This window comes from Manacus candei, unplaced genomic scaffold (assembly GCF_025592945.1).
Source record: "Manacus candei isolate 608988 ecotype Guabito, Panama unplaced genomic scaffold, ASM2559294v1 h1tg000017l, whole genome shotgun sequence".
Lineage (NCBI taxonomy): Eukaryota > Metazoa > Chordata > Aves > Passeriformes > Pipridae > Manacus > Manacus candei.
In genome coordinates this window covers 20,420,955-20,443,007 of record NW_026138065.1, presented here as the reverse complement: position 1 = coordinate 20,443,007, position 22,053 = coordinate 20,420,955, and the positions used below count along the sequence as shown (strand labels likewise).

At 38.3% G+C, this 22,053-nt stretch overlaps 1 long non-coding RNA gene across 1 annotated transcript in view; it reads left to right on the top strand.

Annotated features, from left to right (window-relative positions):
* The window catches only part of LOC127469441 (uncharacterized), a 51,595-nt gene that overhangs the window by 24,528 nt on the left and 5,014 nt on the right, over positions 1-22,053 (top strand). The window contains exon 2 of the long non-coding RNA XR_007903979.1: positions 19,484-19,562. This is a non-coding gene — a long non-coding RNA (uncharacterized LOC127469441). The remainder of the gene's footprint in view (positions 1-19,483; positions 19,563-22,053) is intronic.

Genomic DNA, 22,053 nt, shown 5'->3' with positions numbered 1-22,053 from the left:
AACTCGGTGAGAACACACTTCATTGCCTTCTCAAGATCATTGATAGATGTAAAACAGAACAGGTCCTGGTACAGACCTGTGTAGTGCTCCACTTGTTACAAGCCTCCAGGCTGAGAACAACCTGTTAACCACTACCTCATGAAACCAGCTATCAAAGCATTTTTTTACCCCTTACATCAAGTCATCAATGACACTTTTTTAATACATATAATTCAGTTATTTTAGAAATACGCTTAAGCCTTGATAATGATGGACCAGGATAATCTAGAGCAAAGCAAGCTGTGGATAATACTACTGCTTTTAAAGCTAAACTTTTAATCCTAAATTGATTTCATTTATTCTTAGCTGATCCTGAGCGAGGAAGTCTCTGAACTGGCTCTTCAGTGTAGAGTTGCCCAGACTGGTGCATTATAATAATTTGTAGTGATAACTTGAATCTAGTGAGGTTCCCTATCTCAGATGAAGAGCTGTGTGAACTATGTTAATTCTGAACTCAGGCTTGCCCGAGAATCATCTGTGTGCTGTTGCTTAGGCATGATGCACTTAAGCTAGCATGCACATTGCTATTTTAATTATCTCTGCTCTCTGTCCTGATTTATATGCAAAATAGGTAACCAACTCAGAAATTTGACTGAGTTATTGGATGTGGACCGACAGTGGAGTCTCTTAGTAACTCAATAGTTGAGCCTGAGCACATCTTTAGTTCATATTTTCCAAGGCAACCTCCTGCTTCTATTTGGCACATGATTTGGCAAATATAAATTAAATCATTTGGTAAACTTGTTTTCCGATGTTGTTCTCAAATTAAGCAGATGTTTAAATTATCCTGTTTACCTTTATAGTTATTTGAAATTGTAAAATAAAAGGTGAAGCAGGAACTTCTTTAAAACTAGGCCCTGAACATTTTGTTCTTGAGTTTCAATTGAAGTTGAAACTTTTGGAAAACTTGCCCCTGATGTCAATGGGAATAAGGTGGAGCATGTTTATAGAATAAAGACATTATGTTGGCTCTTAGTGGTGCAATGCATGTGAATAAAAATGGTTTAGCTCACTAAATGTTCAGATGCTTGCCTGAAATCACTTTCAATATCCTTTCTTGTTCTCTATACAGTAAAGTTTGTAATTAGGGAACAGGTTATACAGCAAACTCAGTTTGAAAAATGGATTTTTAAAGCATAAAAGAGGCAGTGACTGAAGTCCTGCCAGGCTCTATCGAATACTCACATGTATTATATTGTAAACATAATATAGTTATACTGTATGTTGTCATAATAATTGGCAATGGTATTGGAGTCAGTCATTTAGTGCTTTGTTCATGTGGTAATAGATGGCAAGGGCTACAACGTTTGTTGGCAGGAAACTTGTTTTCCTTTCTGTTTTTCTTCGCAAATTGGTTTCAGAATAGTTTTGTGGGTTTTTTTCAAACTGACTGTCTTAGGATCCAGATGGCTTTATCTCTTTTTAATGAGATTTGGGATATTCTCCTTAAAAGTGGTGTTCACTCAGTGCTGCCACAAAAGCCACATTCTTCAGTTTTCTTAAAGCGTGGCACTGTGACAAGAGAGACAGGGAAGACTAAGTAGAGATGAACAGCACAGAGGGGTGGATAGAGATTCATTAGGATCCAGGGCTGAAAAGTAGCCTGAGTCAGGGGAGAACATGAAAAATGAGGCTGGAGGACAGCAAATAGTTTTAGATTACTGGATAGGAACAGCCTATCTCTTTGTGTCTGTAGGCTTGATTTCTGTCAGCCTACCTCATGCAGGCCATGTTGCTGGGTTTCAGCAGGCTGACATGGGATGGGACCTATTCCTTGTGAGTAACTGCGGAAAAACTGTCCTATTCATTTGTGAAGGTTCTGAAGGGGCAGTCAGAATAGGTAACAGTGGGGAAATGGGCATTTTTTCCTGCAGAAGCTTCCAGACATTTGTTTCTGAGTTCGTTGCTTCAGCTTTACAGGACACAACCCTCTTCAATTTATTTCTTTTAAGAGCCAGACCACATGCAGGACAGGGCTCTGCAGGGTCCTGAAAGACAATTTGTAGTGGCTTGAGGCATTCACAGTAGGTATGCATTTCAGTTGTTATGGAGTGAATTTCACCTAATAAAGATTTAAAAGCTGAGAAAATGTTGCCTGTACCAGCTTTTCACCTTCCATCAAGTTCAGACTATAAGCCTCAACTTACTTAGCTTCAGATTCTTGTAAAATCTGAACCAGCACACAACCTGTGCATCACCATTCTTTTACCTTTACATATATCTTTTACTTTTTGCCAGTTTGAGTCAGCTCTTCCTGGCTTTAGTTACCCATGATATAGCCATACACTTCTACCCTTTTCAGCCTTCCATGCCTTTTCTTGTAGTGTTTATGTGCTTGTCCTGCCTGTCTCTGCATCAATCACTTTCCATCTCATTTCACGTTATGTACCAGTCTCCATCTCAAAGCCCATTTGTGTCTTGCCTCCATTCTCACTGTTATTTAGTGCCTGATGCATTTTTGGTAGTCTCCTTTGGATTTCCAGCTGCAGAATATGCCACCTCCATGTACCTCTGGTTCTACCAGCAGAAAAGCAGTTGCAGTGTAATCAGTTCTACGAGAATGTCTTGTTCCTACAAAGCAGACATTACTTGATTATGTTTTGCATTGATGTGTGCACTTTGGCTTTCTTTGTTGTCCACAGAAGCATTCTGAATCTGCCTGGGTAGTTATATAGAAGGGATGACATTCAGCTGCCATGAGATGTCTCTGTGTGTAATCAGCACTTAGAAACTGTGTATCTGTGGGTGGAGAATAGCACCTTTAGTTCGGTCTTGGGAGAGAAATGAAAATTGGTAGAATACTTGCCAAAGTTATATTTATCATGACCTCTGTCACTCTTTTCCCTCTTGGAAGATGCAATCAGATGTGTGACTTCCTACCTGCTGTGGTACTTCCCAAATGATATGGGGGGATTTAACCCAGTACTCAGTCATAGGGAAAATTAGTTTGAACCACTAAGACAATTTGAAGTAATATCTTAGTTCCTTAGGGGTCTTCTATCTAGGGTATATCTTTCTATAACTGTATTTAGTTTGTGAGTATCTTTTAAAATTTACCAGTCAAGATGGTTTGGTAATTTAAGACTGTGTTGAAAAACAAATATCTCAATATCTTGTCAAATATCTCAACCATTTCCACTTAGAAAGCACACAAATTAACATTGTAATGTTTTTTTCAACATTTTAAAGTGGTTTTGTTTACCTGCTGGGATGTAGTCCTGTATCTGTTGCAATTGCTGTGGTTTTTTCTCACTAATATGTAGCAACATGTGTCTGTGTAAATTCTGTTGCACAGTGGATTCTCATCTCAGGTATCATCCTTGCAAACTGCAGTTGTCCCAAGTGCTTTTCTCCTTGATATTTTGATTGTTAGTTGTGTAGCTAATGTCCATTTTAAAACAAAATTTGCACATAAAGTATTATTCATTAGGACATGCTAACAGGTTCTCTCCCTGTACCAGTGCTCTGCACGGTAAGACATGCATCAGCTGCATGGATCAAAACAAAATCAGAACAGGAGAGTTTTCACAGCACACAAGGCAGCTGAAAATTGTTTTTCAAAACCACTATAAATTTTTTGTGGTGTACTTTACACCCTGTGAAGGGAAATCTTCATGCAACAGTGCCCAGTACTGTAATGGGGACTCATTTAGTTTGTACTTTAACCATATAAAAAAGTCCTGATGTCTGCACATTTTTCTGTGACTTTTGTCCACTTTGCTTCTTTAGCAATCAAGCTTTTTAGACCATGAATAATCTTGCAGGTAGGGCTGTACTTAGCCACCCACACCTCTTTCTCTGTGGGGAATGGCAGAATCTGATAGAAAGGTTTCTTGTACTGGAGTCAGTAACCAGAAGTTGGGCCTGCTTATATCCTCTACACTGGAAAATTCGGAAAAGAGTTGGTTTGACATTCCTGAGATTCTAAGGTAATATGCTTGAAGGCACACAGCAACCTAGTGGTAGGAAAATTCCCTCTCCAAATGTTTTACAGCTTTATTGTACCGTGTAGTAAAGAAGGAGAGGAGCACACAGACACAGCTTTTCCTTGATGAGTCATCTTATTTATTACAATTCTCCCTTTGATACAGTTATTTTCAAAGAGGCTTAAAACTCTTGTTTTCTTCAAAGTGGCACTGTTTATTAGAAAATGGAAAGATCGTGTATTATCTTGTACATGTACATCTTACATGAAAGGTTGTGTAAGCTTCTCCTTCTTGCACATTGATAAATTCTTACCTTGTTTTGGAGGCTTCTTAAAGGACAGATGCAGAGTTTGTAAGCATGAATGGGTGCTGCACCACTTTGGAGTCATGCTGAACTCTTTGTCCTTCATAATACTCTACACTTTCAACAAGCACTGTGGAAAATGTTGGCTGCCATCCTTTAAACAGCACAGTATTTGCATTTCCCTTGATCATCTGTCCCAGAGCAAAGTTCAGTAGGTTGAGGAAGTATTGTTTAAGTGCAATTGATCTAAAAATATATCAAAAGGAAGACTACTGTATATGAACAAATCATGGAGAGGCTTTATATAGGCTTGTTGATATCTGCAAATACATCAAACAAGGAAGCAGCAGCTTATGACATGGCTATTTGTGGAAAAGTGGAAGGTCTGACTGTTATTGTTATACCATGCAGAGAGCCAAGCAGTTGCTCCTGAAGGAATTGTGAATGGCAGTAAGAACCCCCAAATTGGAAAATTAGAACTATTTCCATAGGGTTATGAACTCTTTGCTCCAGGTCTTGCCTCTGCAAATCAATGATAAATCACATATTAATGTCAACGGGATCAGGCATTAGTGAAGTGGTGTCAGCTCACTTCTTCAGAAGAGAGAGAGAGAAAAATATATTTATAGTATCCACCTGGGGGGGGGAAAGCCAGAAGGAACTACTAAGTCAGACAGTTACTTTGCTGACTGTATCATAGGTCATTATTACCCAGTTACCTCTGGATAGAGTACTTTATGTTCAACTGCAGTAGTAAGCAGGCAAATACATGCTGAGCTACAGCACTCAAAAAGGTATCCAGACTTGAAGACCTTAAGAACTAAAGATGCCATTGAGAATTCCCATGGTAATTTCAGCTATAAATAACTTGTTTAATATGCCCTGTTTCTACATGAACTTTGTGTTTACACTAAATAACCATTAGGAACCAGTATTTTCTGTATTTTAAGTCAAGGTAGTTAATAATGTTAAAAAGTAAGTCTTTCCTTCGAACGTGTCACTGTAAGACATTTTCCTCATCAAATAATTTTGTTTGCCTTTTTTTTTAAATTCTATTTTGAAATAATTCTTTCTAAAATGTGAAACTTGGTGTCGTGATTCACTGCATGTTTCCCCAGTGAAAAAGCTGGGTTTGCTTTCCATCTATACATACAAGGAACAGATTAGGACTGGCTTTTTGGTGTGTGGTTTTGGTGTTTGGGGTTTTTTTTGCTACAATGTCAGCTGTTTGTCACCTGTAATTCTTGGTACTTTTCAGACCTTGTGTTTTCCAGGGAGGAGACTTGGCTGGTAGTGGAGCTTTTAGTTCTAATCCCCGTACAGCTGGCTGTATTAAGACATGTTTAATTAGAACTGGCTGAGTTTACTAGGTGATTCAAATTGTTCTGCATTACTATCTTTACCTTTCATCCTCACAGTTTTATTGATCTCACAAATCTTATCATGAATGTATATGTTTATTTTCATATCATGAAAGCCCAAAAGTTTGCTGCAAGTCTCCATTCGTTATTACTTTGTTAGATCTTTCAGTTTTCAGTTCATTTAATAAATTTTATTGATAGTATTGTGCTAGTTTTCTTAAGAAGAACATCACACACTATTAAGTCCACTGCTCTCCACAAATATATTGCAAATATACAATTAATTTCATCATCCAAATGTCTGTCTCATTAAACACTGCAATAACATTATTTACAAATCTATTTGTCACAAAACTGTGTTCCCTGGTTTTATATTAATTATATTCCATCACTTTAAATATTTATTAAATTTATAACAACTTTATTACCTGGAAGCAAGGTCAGACCAACTGTCCATTAGCTCTCCTAGTCATCCTGCTGGCTTTTGTTATTATTGGCACAACATTAATGCTTTTCCAGTCAAATGGGATTTCCCTGGAATGCCTCAATTTATTAAAATAAACATGATTAGCTCTTAGGTCTTCCCAGTCTTAGTTCTTAGTTGTGAGGCAAATGAATTGGCTGATTTTAAAATGTTGATTTTTAGTGCATGTTCTATAACATCCTGCTTCATTACCAAGGGACTGGAAAATAGTTCAACATCATCATGTGACATAAGAACAGCTGTCCAAATATGGAATCAAAATATTTCTAAAAATGTCTGTCTCTTCTGCATCACTATTAAAAGTTTTATCCTTTCCATCTGGCAATAGGTTTCTATAACTGCTGAGGATATTGCAGTCTTGATAAATTTGGGGTTTTTAAATTCTTCATGTTACATTGGTGCTGTCAGCTGTGGACTTTCTGCTGATGTTGCTAACTTATTTTATCAATATTTCTCCCTTTGTATCTCCTAAGTCATATGGATTATTACTGTTTACCTGCATTATTTTATATTACCTTTTTATTATGAACTTCTGTTTGCACTTGAATAGTTAAAGAAGACAGTATTTTTGGGCAAAATTATCGTTTCTTTGATTGTGGAATTACAAATTTGTGACATCCTAAGTTTTCTTCTTGAAGAAAACTTCTCACTTATGACTTTTCTAGATCAATTTCAATCATCATTTTAATTACTCTGCCAGGATTCTGAACTTGCAGGTTAGTGACAACTGTAGCACATATATCACGCTTATGGCTTTATGCAACAGTGTCTCCCTCATCTCATCTACTCATTATGCCCTCTTAGTGTGGTTTGTTGGGTTTTTAAATCAAGTAAATTCTTGCACAGAATTCACTAATAATGGCATAATTCTCTTGCATTGGGGATATTTTCATGTTCTCTGGCTTATTACCTCTTCCAATCTCAGTACATAAAGGACTGAAAAATCTCATGCTTTAACATTGTCTGCCATGGTAATTCAGTTTTGTCAGAGGCTGAGTATGTACTGGATTTGCTTTCTTACCAATGTCCTCAGGTGTTGCTACTTTAACATCCTCCTACCTACTCCAACTTGTCTCCAAGTCAACAAGAGGTTAACACTTGCACTATCCACTTTTTTAAGTTTTTCTAAGAGGTTAGATTATCATGGCAAATGTATTTTCATAAAAAGAAGTTAAAGAAGTCTTTCCAAGTCATGCACTTGTATGTCTGTTATCCATCTAAACATTCTTACTCTGAGGATAATGTCATCTGTTCCAGAAGTGATGCCACGAAAGGAAGATTTCAAATATATTTCATCACATTATGTATGTTCTCTGTGCAAAATTTTCACCAGCATGCCTTCCACAGTGGTATACCATGAATATAGAACCTGTGATTCTACCAGCAGAAGCCAAAAGTAATTTTATTGGTTTTTATGATATTACACAGCAGACCCTCCTTTTAGTTTTGTGCATTTTGCCTCTGTGACTCAGACTCCTGCATATCTGGAGGATGTGTCAGCTTTTTATTCCAAACTAGTGTATGTTTTTCTCCTTTTAGAATAGCATGTAGTAAATTAAATGGGATGATATAAAGGGTGTTGAGGGATCTATAGCATCCAGCTGATTAGTAAGTGATGTTAAAGACTGCTCCTAGGAGTAGAGCACAGTGAATATTTTGCAGTGAGCATTCAAATTTGGTCAGCATTCTGAAACAATAGCCATTCAGAGATGATAAAAAATGTGACTTGGACATACCTCCTTGCTTCAGTATTTTAAATCAAATGCCTTCCAAGGGCAGGACCCTTAGCAGTGTTCTCTCCTCTGACTTCCTCTTTCCTTCCTGAAATATAATTGTCAATGTAGTTCTCCTGTCTCCTGCACTCCTAGCAAAAACTGTTTCCTTAATACACATATGTTGCAATTAAACCTTTTAAAAAATCATTTTATTAATAGTTATTTTAGTAATATTCCTGCTTAAACCTGCCAATTAGCTCAATCTATAGAGAAAACTAGAAGTAAATAATAATTTCTTGTGGTATGTTTTCCTATCTGAGAACAGACTACTCATAGCATTGAACAGAGGAAAGGACAGTTGATAAAATTCAATTGCATCTCTTCTTTCATGGGCTTTCTGTCTGGTTTATAACTGAGGAAGGAGAGAAAGAAACAATAACCAAGCGGAATTAGGATGTACAAAGAATTTTAAATGCAGGCTTTTATTTTCCTAATTCTTATCTTGACAGAGATTAAGAACTTAATGATGCCCGAGTGTCACACGTTTAACCTGTGGTCTTGATATGATTTCTCCGGATCACGTTGCTAAGGAAATCTTGAGGGTCTCGTGAATACATAAGAACACTGATTTCCTTCCTGAACAGAGGTCACAGAAGTACTTTCTGTGATAAACCAGTACAGCCCTACTGTAGTAGCCATGTTATGTTTGATACAATAAAAGCAGAAAAAGTACTAAGAAAGAGTCACAGTGGCTGAGCCACACAGTCTTTCTGAATCCAGACTTGTTTGGATGTTTTGAAAGAGAAAATGAAATTGTCACATGGTTGCTCATTACATAGTGACTGAATTGTTTGAAACTTGTGTGCTTTGGGAGTCTGCAGCTGGGAAATCCCCAGCATGTGACTGGTACAGCTGTGTTTGATGGTGTAGTTAAGCTTTACTGCAGACCTGAGTATTTCACCACATTGCATCTTATACCTGTGGGTGTCTGCCTGTTGCAGCATTCCATTAACTGCCAAACATTCCTGGACTTTCAGAATTTGCATCATCTTTTGAACATCTGAGCTGCTTGAACTGTGCTAATCTTTTGTTGATAAAGCAGTGGAAACAGAGTTCCAAATGAGGCAAAGGCAAATTTCTCTTTAAGGGTGAATACAGTAGCTTTAAGTCATCTGCATTTTTGCCACACTGCCAAATGATATAAATCAACAGTTAAGAAAAGGGGAACTTCTGAACTTCTGCTTTTCTTCAAGCTATTTTTATGCTTATCCATTCCCATCTTGTTCCTGTGTTTCATCCTCCTGTGGCATCTTGTCAGCAGTTGAGATGGTGTGTTGTTTGGGATGGGAGCTCTTTGTTACTTATTGGTACAGTGCCAAGGGTAATGAGACCCAATTCCTTATGGGGTTTACAAGATTTTTTTGTAATACAAATCTAATATCAACTAATGGTTCGTTGGTTGACTCATTTTGTGTCTGTTGTGTGGAAGTGTTAGGCACATGCTTCTAGCTACCTGGTTGGAAATTTGGATCATTAGCAACTGCAAAGCATCCCTGTGGTGACTTCACCTGATTGGTAGTCAGCCTTTTTCACAGTTCTTCCACTCCCTGGAGGTTTTGTAACACGCTGTGGACTCCACTGTCTCTCCCAGATATGAACTCATAGTGCAAGCAGCAAGCTCCATGACATTCCAGGAAACCACCTCATTACAAAGTCTTATATACTGTGAGAAGAATGCACCATTTTTCACTGTTTGCAAAGTATTTGAAAATATATTTAGCCTTTGCTTCTCATGTCTACCATATGTTTCTTTTACATGTATGATGTCCAGGTAGAAGCCGGTGGGGCTCTCATCTTTCTCTTTTATCTCAACTCTGTGGATTGGCGTTTGGATTATAATGGTGCCACCTTAATCTTTTTGCCAAAGCTTTGCGTAACGTTTAAAATACATTTTCCTCTTGGTGTGTTTCACCTTGTGTTTCTAGAGACCAAGTAGGGCTTTTTCTATGATATTTAATGAATTATTTCAAAATGCCTAATAGGGTGAGATGTTTCTAGTAGGTTCCTGAGAGGATTTTGGTTGTGTCTAATTTTATGCCTGCAATTATGTTGTGGCAAAAAGATCTGTGGTGCAATGCTGTAGCATGTTAACTTTACCTTGTCTAATTCTCAGTATAAGTTGTGTTTGTTGATAAAATTCAATGTTTGTGCTCAGGGTTGCTTGTTATCAGCTTTACACAATAAGGAGCAGAAAAGAAAGTTGTACAAATAAATGTCACATTTTTAAATACAGAACAAGATTATCTGCAGATTGGTATATTATTCATATGACATCATTTCTTTTTTTATAATATTTTTCGGAGAATTATCCCTTTGCAAGGCCACTGCATATTCTTTGCCTTTGCTCATTTCATAACAAAGAGCAACCTGTGCTTTAGTGGATCTGGTTAGTCTAAGGACAGCAAGAGATGACAGAAATGTTTAATAGACCACGTAGTAAGGACTGATTAGCACAATAGCAAAAAAATCATGAGATGTGCTATTATTATTCCCCCAATTTGTTGGTTCCTGGTTTCTGTATGTTATATATATTTCTCTGTATTGTGTTTGAGGAAGTAGTCAGATGAAAGGTCACAACTGTTTTATGAAAGTGGGTGAATCATATACCGATTCACTGTGTACAGGCAGTGAATGCTCAGTGTATTTGTGACTGTGCATTCCTGTATTAGTTTGCCATCCATTCTGCTGTGGAAACCGACTTACAAGAGATGAATTGGGCTGCAAATCAGTTAAACAGAAACTGCAATAAAACTTGATGGGTGGACTTGTACTGGAAATTATATAGTTCGTTTAAACTGCACATTTAGTGCAAATTTAGGCTGCCTTCCCCCCAAATCTTTGACGCGTAATTTAGATGAGCAGGTATTTGCTTGACAAAAGTAGGATGCAGGAGCATGACCATTGCTTTGGTCATGAGATGGAGAATGTACTCCCTTCAGACTTTTGTGATCATATGCAAATGTTGTAGCTTAAAGACATGTTGCCTCTCCAGATTGACATTAAAATACATAGAGCATTGTTGGGGTCGGGGACAGGGTCTCTGTGACAGCTCACGTGATCCAGAGCAGCAGTTTTGCTCTTGCTTTCCTGTCAGTGGCACTTTGGGTTGGGAAAACTCCCACAGCCAAGGTTTGAGGAGGACAGAGAGGGAAAAATCACGTGACAGACAAAAATTTGGAGTAAAATAATCACCAAAGATTGTAATCAGGATGATAGAAGAGTCTGGGTTAGTTTTGTTTCCTTTTTCTTTAAGATTGTCCAGGAAAAAGTTGACACACTTTTAAATGCCACATCTGCTCAGTCACTTGGCTGACATGCCTAGGTCTAAGTTCCATGTCAAATTACATATCGTAGTGGGATTTAGCCAGCCTCACGTGCTTCACCACAGTGGGGTAGGTCACCTGACACTATGAGGAACATAGTATGATAATTAGGAAATCTTGTCTTTCTTCGTTTTTCCCCTCCAAAATAGACAATGTCATGCTTGTGGGAAGGTATCATGCTAGCAGTTTTGGGAAGTGATGCTTTTCCCCCGAACAGATACCACAGGTATGGTTATGTGCGTTGATACCATACATGTGGTTACCCAGCACCTTTTCCTTGTGCTGACGTGACAGCATCCTGATTCTCACGTGGAAAAGCAACCTTTAGGGCTGAAAAAGCAGATCAGGTCAGCTCAGGCATTTAACCTGTTGTTACTACACCTTCTTACCAAGACCAGCAAAACTTTAAAACTGGAGAATTTCCTATAATTTCAACCAGAGCAGACAAGAACCCATCTACTAGAGGTACTATATTCTACTTGAGGCAGTGACTGTACTTCTCATAAATCATGTAGTACAAAGCTTTAAAACTGGCTAATACAGCCACAGGTGCAGCTGTGATATGGGCAGGGGACTGCATGAGCATTAAGCAGTCACATGACTGGGTACTGCTCTATGGAGCGAGGTAAAAACAGTCCTGTTGAAAAGGCTGGAGAATCTACTGTAAAGTACTTGGAATCCCAGTCGGTATTTAGGATCCTATCTAGGAAAGTACTGCTGAACATCTGTATAGTACTCGGCAACTGAAAGCTAAGCAATTTCATTGACACATTTCTGGACTGAGGCCTTGAGTTTCTTCTAATGACAAGTATAATTACAGCTTGTCTGCTCTGACCTTTACTTGGCTTAATGTAGGCATCCAGGCTTGCAAGTTGTACAGTGTACAAAGGGAGTTCAAGTTTGGTTTTCTCTTACTACACCTACAAGTGGAATGCCAGCCCGATGTGCTCAGAAATGAAAATAAACACTGAGCAGAGCAAGTAGAAGCACTGTTGGACAGAAGGGTTCAGTATAAGTTGGTCACCATAACTTCATTTGTATAATGCCATCCTGAAGATTTATTTTTTTAAGCAGAAGTAAGTCTAAAGAAATTTATTTTTCAGCCTTTCCTCTTCAGATGACATAGGATTAATGTATGTGGTATTGAGCAAATTTTCTAAGTTTCACAGTGCACATCTTTGAAATTACCTTAAAATATATTTATTGACTACTGCTCCATTCTAGCAGCCACTGTGTTTTCTGCAGCTAAATGAAGGCTTTAAAACCTGATTTGCAATATGAATTGATGAAACTGGGAAGAGACATAATGTCTCTGTAAAATACCTGTAACTACTTACCTTCAAATCTGCAGGCATTATGCAATATAGGATCATAAAAGTGGTTTTATCCCTTCTTGGTAGGCACAGAGCTTATCTCTTTTTGAAATCAAAATGTACAATATCCAAGGGGAAAAACTAGAACTACTGATTCCCCTTAAGTTTTTTTTACAATTATTTATATAAAATCTCCTTTTCTATGACAAGTTTAAACTTGTAGATACATATGTGACTGTATCTAGGGGAAGATACAGCTGGGCTAAAGAGATGTGTTTGTGTGTGTAAAATATTGCATTTTTAACTTGTTAGGTATTTTCCTGAACTCAGGTGGTTTTACTGATGCCCTGTATTTGTTGTAATTTTATGTTAAAGAAACAATACTGTGTTTTAGAAGATACTAAAGCACGTCAGCAGTTCTGGGAAAAAAGTAAGCACAGGCTACTCAGATATTTGAACAAATTGTACTTATGGGCAATACTAAGTAAACGTGAGAGGGGGAAAGCACATATGCAGAAGACAGAGCTGAGTTCAGGAACTAAAACAGAAAAACCACAGAGTGAGTAGGAAGCATATCTTGAGTAAGAGTAAAGCAAAGCTGAGCAAGAGCTCTCAGAACAGCATCGTGCTTTACCAGCTGGGGGCACTTTCAGCTGTCGCATTTGTTTGATTCTTGCACAGCTGGAGAAGATCTGACCCTGTAAAAGGGCTTGTTAGTTTTATCTTGAAAGTATAGCTGATAAATAAATTGGGTGGAAAAGAAGAAAAACAAACAAAGAGTAAAGTAAGCTCTTGTTTCTGCCTTCTCTCTGTGGGAGGTTTCTAACTCTTCAGCGAGAGTGCAAGTTCTCAAGTAGTTTGAGTACTTGCAGTTGGCACAGCTGAGAGGCTGAAACTGGTGTGGAAGCATAGCCTGGAAACAAGGTCAGGAGTCTCCTAAAAACAGTCTGGCGTTGATGAAAGTTTCTATGCTCCCAGCAGCAGAGCTACACCTGAAGAGTCCCACTTATTCCCTGGCTCCTCCTGTTCCTCTGCTGTAGCAAAGGCTGATCCAGCAACCTTTGCAAGTATGCTGTGAGTGATGGGGTGAAAAGTCCAGTGAGCCAGGTGGAAGTGGACAACAGCATGAGAGGATGGTGGAATGCCCTGAAATGAAAAATTAATGCTAGTTATTAAAACTAGCAGTTAAAACAAATTATTGTTTATGAACTTAGGAATAATTAAACCAACACTATTTTGTAGTTAAATTCTATACTAGGATATCCTAACTGGAAAAACCTACCTGAGTTTTGGCCAGGTGCTCAGGTTAAAATGTTAAGAGCTGAATAGTTTGACCGGTGCCAAAGTTAAATGTGCTTCAACAGTGATTAATGGTCATGCTCAGCCTCCACCAAGGCTGTGGTTTCACAAACCCAGTAGTGTCATCTATTTGTCATTCATTCTTGGTTACTGCCCATCTTCACCCACATATTCACGTATGCCATCGTAACAGTCAGTGTGACTGCACAGTGAACAAGATGAGGAAATTGATTAATGTTTTTTAAAATCCTTTTGGGTTTTTTTTTGGGGGGGGGAGGGAGGAAGGGGTAGGAGGGGGTTATTTTCCTCAATATGTTCAATGTATGCCTGTACCAGCAGTTGTCCTGGCACAAGTAAGGTGGTGGGAGTAAACTGGAGGGAATAAGGTGTTAAGCCAGCACTGTTGCTGAGATGTTTGTGAAAATAAACCTTGTTTTGGTGCAGAGGAGCAGGAAAGAGGGCGTAACTAAATCTTTTGGGAATTTCTGGGTTATATGTCATTATTTTGCTCAGAACAGAGGTCTATATCTGAGTGCTTGTGGATCCCCATTCAGATCCCTCCTTTCTGTAGCAGGTTGAACAGGAATCTCATTGCTTCTAAGCACTGGAAGAGCGTGCTGTGCTAGAATGGAATGGACGTAAGTTTATTCACTGGTAGAAAGAAAATAAACCCTAACCAACCTGAAATTTTTTGTATGATACTGTTGATCTTTGGTGCAGTCATCTCATTGTCCTTTTCTCCACTGTGCCCTGGGCCCTGTTGCCACAGGAGGTGTTGAAGCTTGCAGCATGTTGAAGTCAGTGACTTGATTCCTAAATGGGATCAGAATTGTGTTGTAGGACACAACGAGAAGACAATGATATTAAAGAATAAAGAACTGTAATTACCTCTGATATTTTCTTTATTAATTTTATTATATGAACTCATTGATCCCTTCAGTTCTGTGCATAGTCTGTTAGGTGGTCAATTGCTAGAGGTATTTTTCCAGATTTTACTCAGTTCTCAGGTAGACAATTTTTCCATCAAAGCTGATACTGTTTTGCCTGAGAAGGGGACTATTAAAAAGGAGAGGGCATTTCAGAGTTTGTGCCATGCAGCAGCTTTAAGTCTTTAAGATTTCTCTGTAACCCCCAACCTGATAGAGAAGCAAAACACCCCATCAGCTCTGCCTGGCACTCACAAGTGTGCTCACACCCAAGGTTCTCTTTGCTGTGGCTGTATGTAGGTGCTCCTATCTATGTCCCAGTAAATCATTAATGTGCCGTTCTTTTCTCCTCCTCACTTGACTGCACGAAGCCCTCTATCTTCAGGTTGTCAGATTCCTAAACTGTGTTGAATCCAGGAGTCTTCCCGGCCCGATGCAGCGTTTCCAGGAGATTACATTATACTGCTCTCTAGTGGTAAAATATTCTGCTCTCAGCCCTCCAAGGCAGGCACTGCCTTCCCTGTGCTGCTCACACCTTAATAATGTTCTTGAAGGGCAGTAATGCTGTTCTGGCTTTGCAAAGGTTGTAACAAAGTACAGGTGAAAATTCCACGAGTTACCCTGTTGATAATTAACTCTTGTAATAGAAGAAAATTCACATGCTTTTTACTGCACTCCTCCAAAGGGATAAGTGTAGAAATAAAGACGTTCATAAGAAACAAGTATCGTCTCCAGCCAGTGTCACTTTTTCCCACAATGAAGCAGTAATCTGTGGGACTTTAGATCTCCAGAGTACAGCAGTTAGGTAAGACTTAATGATTTTCATTAGTACAGATAAATGAAAAGGTGTTTTTGTCTCTGTTTTCAGAGGCCACTCTTCAGGACTTGGCAGATAGACAAATCCTCAACAGAGGTCATTTGAGTGCAACAACTGGATAGTGAATGTAACATTGATCAAAGTTAATTTGAGGGGTGGCAGATGTATGTGCGGTGGGCTGTAGCTCACTGTGTTACAAAGTATTGCTCCAAAGGCATCCATGAAGGATTTGCTGTGGAGGAAATAGCAGGAATGCAAGTTCTGTGATTCGTCAGACAAACCACATTATTCTGTGCCTGCGTCCTGTAGTAAATAGCTGTTTGCATGGGTGGCTTGCTTTGTATGTAATAGCTCTCTGACATACAGGGTTTTAAGATATCAAAGTGTTGCTTAGACTTTGGTACACGTATGGTTCACCATCTGTGTGGTTGTGATGACCCACCCTTAAGGGGAAGGAAGCATCTAAGATTCATAAATGCTTGTGGTTGAAAGGAACAGCAAAAGTCAGAGGGTTCACAAACAATCAGAAAGTTTTATTAGTAAATTACACACTTGGCATGGAAATTGGTACGTTACTCTTCTCTGACCTAGTATATAGGCACATGGCAGTGGGTTTTGGATAAAGGGGTAGGGTGAAAGGGAAGAGAGAAAGGAAGAGTTGAACTAAAGAGGAAAAGAGATCACCAGTCCTGGTTCTAGTGTTGATCCAGCTGATGGGATATCAATCCCAGTTTCAGCGTTGGTCCGCCGATGGGATGTCCTGGGGAGTGCAGTCCAGGCTTGGTGGGGGTATCTTTTTATGGACAGGTTTCTCCACCCCACGGACATGTTTCTCACTTTCTATGCAAATTAGTTATCATGTGCAGTCCGTTCTTTCAGGCCTTTCTGGAAATGGGTCGGAGGGCTTTGGGGGTCTTTAGTGGTCTTAATCTCCCACTATAGTCCTCGCCTACTTCTTGGCCTCATTCCTGCACTTGTGCTGTACTGTGTTGTACTTACCTTCAGGAACTACAACAAAAAGGTTTGTCCCAGAAAAGTACTGCCCTATCTCCACATGATCCCCCTTCTCTAGCCCCATCTTGGTTATTACCAACAATTCTTGTCTGTTATTGCCAACAGTCCTTGGTTGGCTCCACATCCATCCAGGCAGCAGTGTTTGAGACATGCACATCTTCTGGGATTCTGCAGTGGTCCACCACCACTTGAGTTATCCCTCCCCAGACTGGCCAAGGAAGTGAGGCTTGCTGACAACTGACTTGCTGCTGAGGCTTGAGATGAAGCTGTTCGTCACAGGTTGGAGCCATGGATATCCACCTGCATAAGTGAATTGTGGATAATGTTCACCAACAGCTGTTATTGTTTGATCACTTACAAACACAGGACTCAATATTGAAACCAAACAGCCCTCCTGTACATGGTCAGCAGGGGAAATATAAACTCCTCACTTAGGTATTCCCAGTTGCCTGGGGGAGGGGGATTTGCTGATTGGGATGTGCCACATGAATACTCAGATACATCCCTAAGGTGAGACAACATGAACAACTCGGCCTTACAGCAAGGCCAAGGTACATCCTCTTTTAAAAGAGATTTCAAATTGAAAAATAGCTCTACTGCATATCTACATTCATTACTTCTTTTTTTTTTATTATTATTGGGGGGTGGGAGGAGGGCAAGTGTTTATTTGGCAGCACAGTTAAAAAACCCTGGCAAGAAAGTGCACAGTAGAGTGCAATATTTCATCAGAGTGCACAGTACAAGACTTGAGCCTTCTGGTTTTTTTCTGTGTTTTGTTTTTTCAGTTGGTTGGTTGGGTTGGGTTTTTTGTTGTTGTCTTTTTGTTTGTTTGGGGGTGTGTGTGTTTTTTTTAATAAGGAATAACTGTATTGCAGCTTGATATGTTGTTTGGCTTATGTGTGATGGCTTTTCCATACATATGTGTTTTAAAAAGGGAACCAAATTCCTTCTCATACTGGGTATGTCAGTTTTTTCCTAAGTAGCATATCCTGCTAATTTTGGTTCATCACATTACCTGATTTTACCCCACTGAATGCATAGAGTTTTCTCTTTAGAAGCTGGGAAATTCATCCCTTAACTGTATACCTAACACCTAATCCTGCACTGCTGTAAGTGAAGTCAGCAATTGCCTGCCTTCAATTCTTCACTAAATAAGGAAGATTTAACTCATTCCCTACTCTCTTAACAGAACTTTTCATTTAGATCTTTTAAGTTTGTAAGGGTCAAGTCCTTTAAAAATTAATTACTTATCATGTAGCAGTGACAAAGTCGATTTTTTTCAATTAAATTACTTCTAAATTAATATTGCTAATATTTTGTAAAAAATTATCCTTATGTTTCCCTTATATTTCCCCATCCTGTCTTCAGATTTTTAAGTTTATAAGCCCTTTTTTGCTGATTTACATTTCCAAATAAGCTGTCTTTTTATATACAAGACATAGTTTTTTTATATGTGACATTAAAAACATGGAATTTTCTTATAACAAATACTGTAGATACTACTAATTTATTTTAGTAGATTTAACAAACTGTTTCTCTTTGCTCTTACATGAAGATCAAACCGCTTATACTAGGATTTACAACTCATTTTCAGGAATTTTCTATCAGTATTGACTGAGAACTCTATTTACTATGCAGATAAAAATAAGTAGTACAAATAGACTTAAGGTTAAAGAAAATATTTGAACAGAAGATAGTACATGTGAAAAGCACATGTTGGAGTGGCAAAGGATTGGAATGAGACTCTGGGTTGACCCACACCAGTATAGCCTCATGGAAGTTAATAGACCTATCCCAATTTATCTGTGGAGTTCAGAAACAAAATAATGAAATTAAGCTTCAGAGAAGAAGGGAGAACTGCAGATGGGACTTGGAGTATGCAGTGAGGAAGTCTGTAGGTTGCAGGAAGAATACACAGGAGAGATGACAGTAGTGCTTCAGCCACTGGAATATTTTTTTCTCTTGTTCTGGGAGTTGGCTAATAAATGAGGTTTTTATATGCGCAGGGTCATGGACTAGTAAAGAAGGTAGTTTAGTTTGTCTCTAGTCATGTTTAAAAATAGACTTAAATGGTGCAGCCGCTGGATGTCTCTCTTGTTCCACTTTCCTGAACAAGGACCGTCCTTTCAGAGTGAACAACCTACATCACTGAAAGATAAATGGGTCAGTGTGGAAAGCCAGCTGTTCACTGCTGCCCAACTGACTGCAATGATATGACACACCGGTCCAACTCTCAATGTGAGAGACTATGAGATATAAGCAAGATTAACAGATAAGAAATGCATTTTTCTTCCTTTACAAGGGCACTTTTTACCAGCCCATTCTTCCCGGTTGGGCTCTGTATCACTGTACTAAACCTGCTGCCAATAACTGAGTATTATTTGACAAAACAAGTAAAAATCAGTACTGCCTTTCTCAATAGTTACAATACGTAAGCAAATACTGTGTTAGGCTGGGTAGTGAAAATGCACCAGGTACACTTCCTTTTTTCCTGACAGGGGTTTCTGGCTCAGGTCAGTTGAAGTAACTTCAGATAAACAAGAACTAGATTTCCCTTTTCTGGAAAAGTCTGCACCCGCTATTTAATTCTCTGTTCTGAAACAGAATTGAGAGAGACATACATTTGAAACTTCCCATTAAATCCTATTCTGGAAAAATAGGCATTAAGAGAGACTTTTGGTTACCTGTGTGAGTTGAGGGTACAGGAGCAGGCCTTTGTTTTGCTCAGCTGCTGCATTGCTTAAGCAATGGAAACCTTTCGCTATGCACATTATCAGCTTGTGTTTGTTTGAGGCATCAAAAATAAATGAATGCGGGAAAATGCTTAAAAAATCCTTTTGAGATTGAGAACTTCAAGGTCTCTGACTTGCATAGAAACAAAGAATTTTGTACTCCTTCATAGGACACAGCTTTCCATGATGTGAAATACAGGGAACAACAGAGTAATGCCCCAGGCAGTGATTTCAGAAGGACCTGTGAAGGTGAGTGTTGAGAATTTTGTGTTTCAGTGATTTTGCTTGGCTAATACAGGAATTTGGGGTTAGAGAGGAATGTAATTGTAATAGAGATCTTTAGGTTTCAAGGTAATGTGATGACTAGATAATTGTTTCCATTCTTCAATTCTCCACACTATTTTCAGAAAGTTTCATCTGTATATTGTGAAATAGTATGTTTCCTTATATTCATATTATGTGTTTAATTCTTTAAGTTAAAAAACAATTTAGATTACAAATTCTGAATCCTAAAAGTCTGATATGTCTCAGAATTCTGATGGATATTTTTTCCTGTCTATTTTTCCTCAGTACATATGAAAGAGGTTACATAACTTTTTACTTTAGTTGTTGGCCAATATTTGAGCTCCTCTAGTTTATTTATGTCAAAAATGTTTATATGAAGTGATATATCTTTGTGTACATTCTTTGTAATCAAAGTAGGATTAAACTGAGGTCCTGTTTTCCTGAATGTAGCAGGAAAAAAGACAATAGGAAACAGCTCCTTTGGCAGTAGCCCAAGCCTCTCTTTTCAATCAGGGCTGCACTCAGAAAACTCTTGCTCCCTTTTTTCTCTCTTTGTGGGAATTCAGGATCATTCTACAAAGTGCTTCACTGATTTGGGGTGTTTTCTTCCCTGACTATGTAACATTTCTGACTGGGCCACACCATTTTGCTAAAACTATATGCACATACTTTTGTGTTTGCATCCACATGGCTCAGATTTTTTTTTTTAATTTATCTGTCTTGTGGCTGGTGCTTGGGAGATAAATACATATTTGTCTGCATCCTCTGTTTGCCACAGCTATATTTCAAAACCATTTTTTTTCTCTAGGACTACAAACCAGCTTCATTCCACTCTGTTTCCTGTCGGTTTTCTCTGAGGCTGTCCAGGAAAACAGGCAGGGAAAATGTGCCTCCCACTTCTTTGTAAAGGGTGGGTTTAGGAACCAACCTATTACTGTATTTTGAAATGTGCTGTTGTCAGTTCTTTTGAGCTCCACTTCCTTTTAGAAGACCTAAATGGCATTTGGTTTTTCAAGAAGTTTTGGTCTTTCTTATCTCAGACAGTGAAATTTAAAGAATATCAGAAGTGTTGTTTAACAGTCTAAACTAAGCCTTAAACAGGGGAGGTACTCGTTGCCATGTTCTTAAAGTCTAGGGCAGACAAATCTGCATTTTGCTATACTGAATATTTAAAGGCCTTTACTCCTTCTGGGTTTTAGCTTTTCTAGGTTAGTATTGAGAAAGATCTTTGCCTAATCCTGATTATGAATAAAAACAATAATCAGAAGTGGTTACTTAGTGCAAAAGCCAGATTGCACGGTTGTTATCTTAGACTGGCAGTGAAACCCCTGGAGAGTTATTTGATTATGTAAATTAGCGTGCAATTAGAAAAGAAGGTTTAATTTGAATTTTTGGGAGGATTTTGGTTTTCCTCCCAGCAAAATCAAGAATAAACATCATCAAAACATATAGTTTGTTTCTATAGCTTTTAGCTAGATTTAGCAATTGCTTCAGAGTTCATCATTAGTTATCCTATAGCGTATCTTGCAACAACATTTGCCAAACTTTCAGTAGTGTGGATGCCTTAAAATTCTTCAAAAGGAGACATGAAGTGAAAGGGATAATAATATACATGTGCAATGCAGCAGCAGAGCTCTGAAATTCCAGTGTGTTTCTAGCCAAAAGCAAACACCCATTTAATTTTAGAATTCTGGAAGAAAAGTTGATCTATAATGATGTTGATAATTAGAGAGGTCCTTTTTTGGTGCTTAATCTAAATAACATAAAATATATAGGCTTTTGAGCACCACAGAAAACATTAAAGCTGATAGTGTAGGAGGTTATTGTGGTCCAGGGAAAGGAGGAAGGACTGGATTCTAAAATAGTGAAAATCAACCTGGGTCAGTTGTAGCTCTGTATTTCTCTGATGTACACTGGTTGAAAATTGGTTTATGATTTCAAGTTGCATAGAAACAAAGCAAACAAAAGAAAAACCTGCTATGAAAGCATCAATCTTGGAAAGCATTTGAGGAAGAAAAATACAGTGGAAACAGCACTCTTTCTAAATTAAATTTACTATTAAATTTAATAAAGTTTTCTAGTGGGGAGTTCCTGGAACATGTGGACTGAAATATGAAGCAAACTTTGATTGCTCTTTTAGCTGCCTTGATGGTATATTTACAAGAACTAAATTTCTTCATTTCTTTTTTTTTATTACTTCTAAAGAAGCTTTCTAGAGAAAAATACCCATGCTTCATAACCACCTGAAGGAGCATTTGCTTGTTTCCAAAGGAACAGCTTAAGAGTTTTATAAATATCAAAGTTAATAGGCTCCTAAAATCAAGGAAAATTGCCTGTAGGTGATTTCTACTTTTACAGAAAGAGCTACTCTCTGAACTGAAATTTTCTTTAAACTTTCTCTGCAGGCCTGTTGCCTATTACTGCATACTTTGCTGTCCTGTTCCTACTTCCTTTA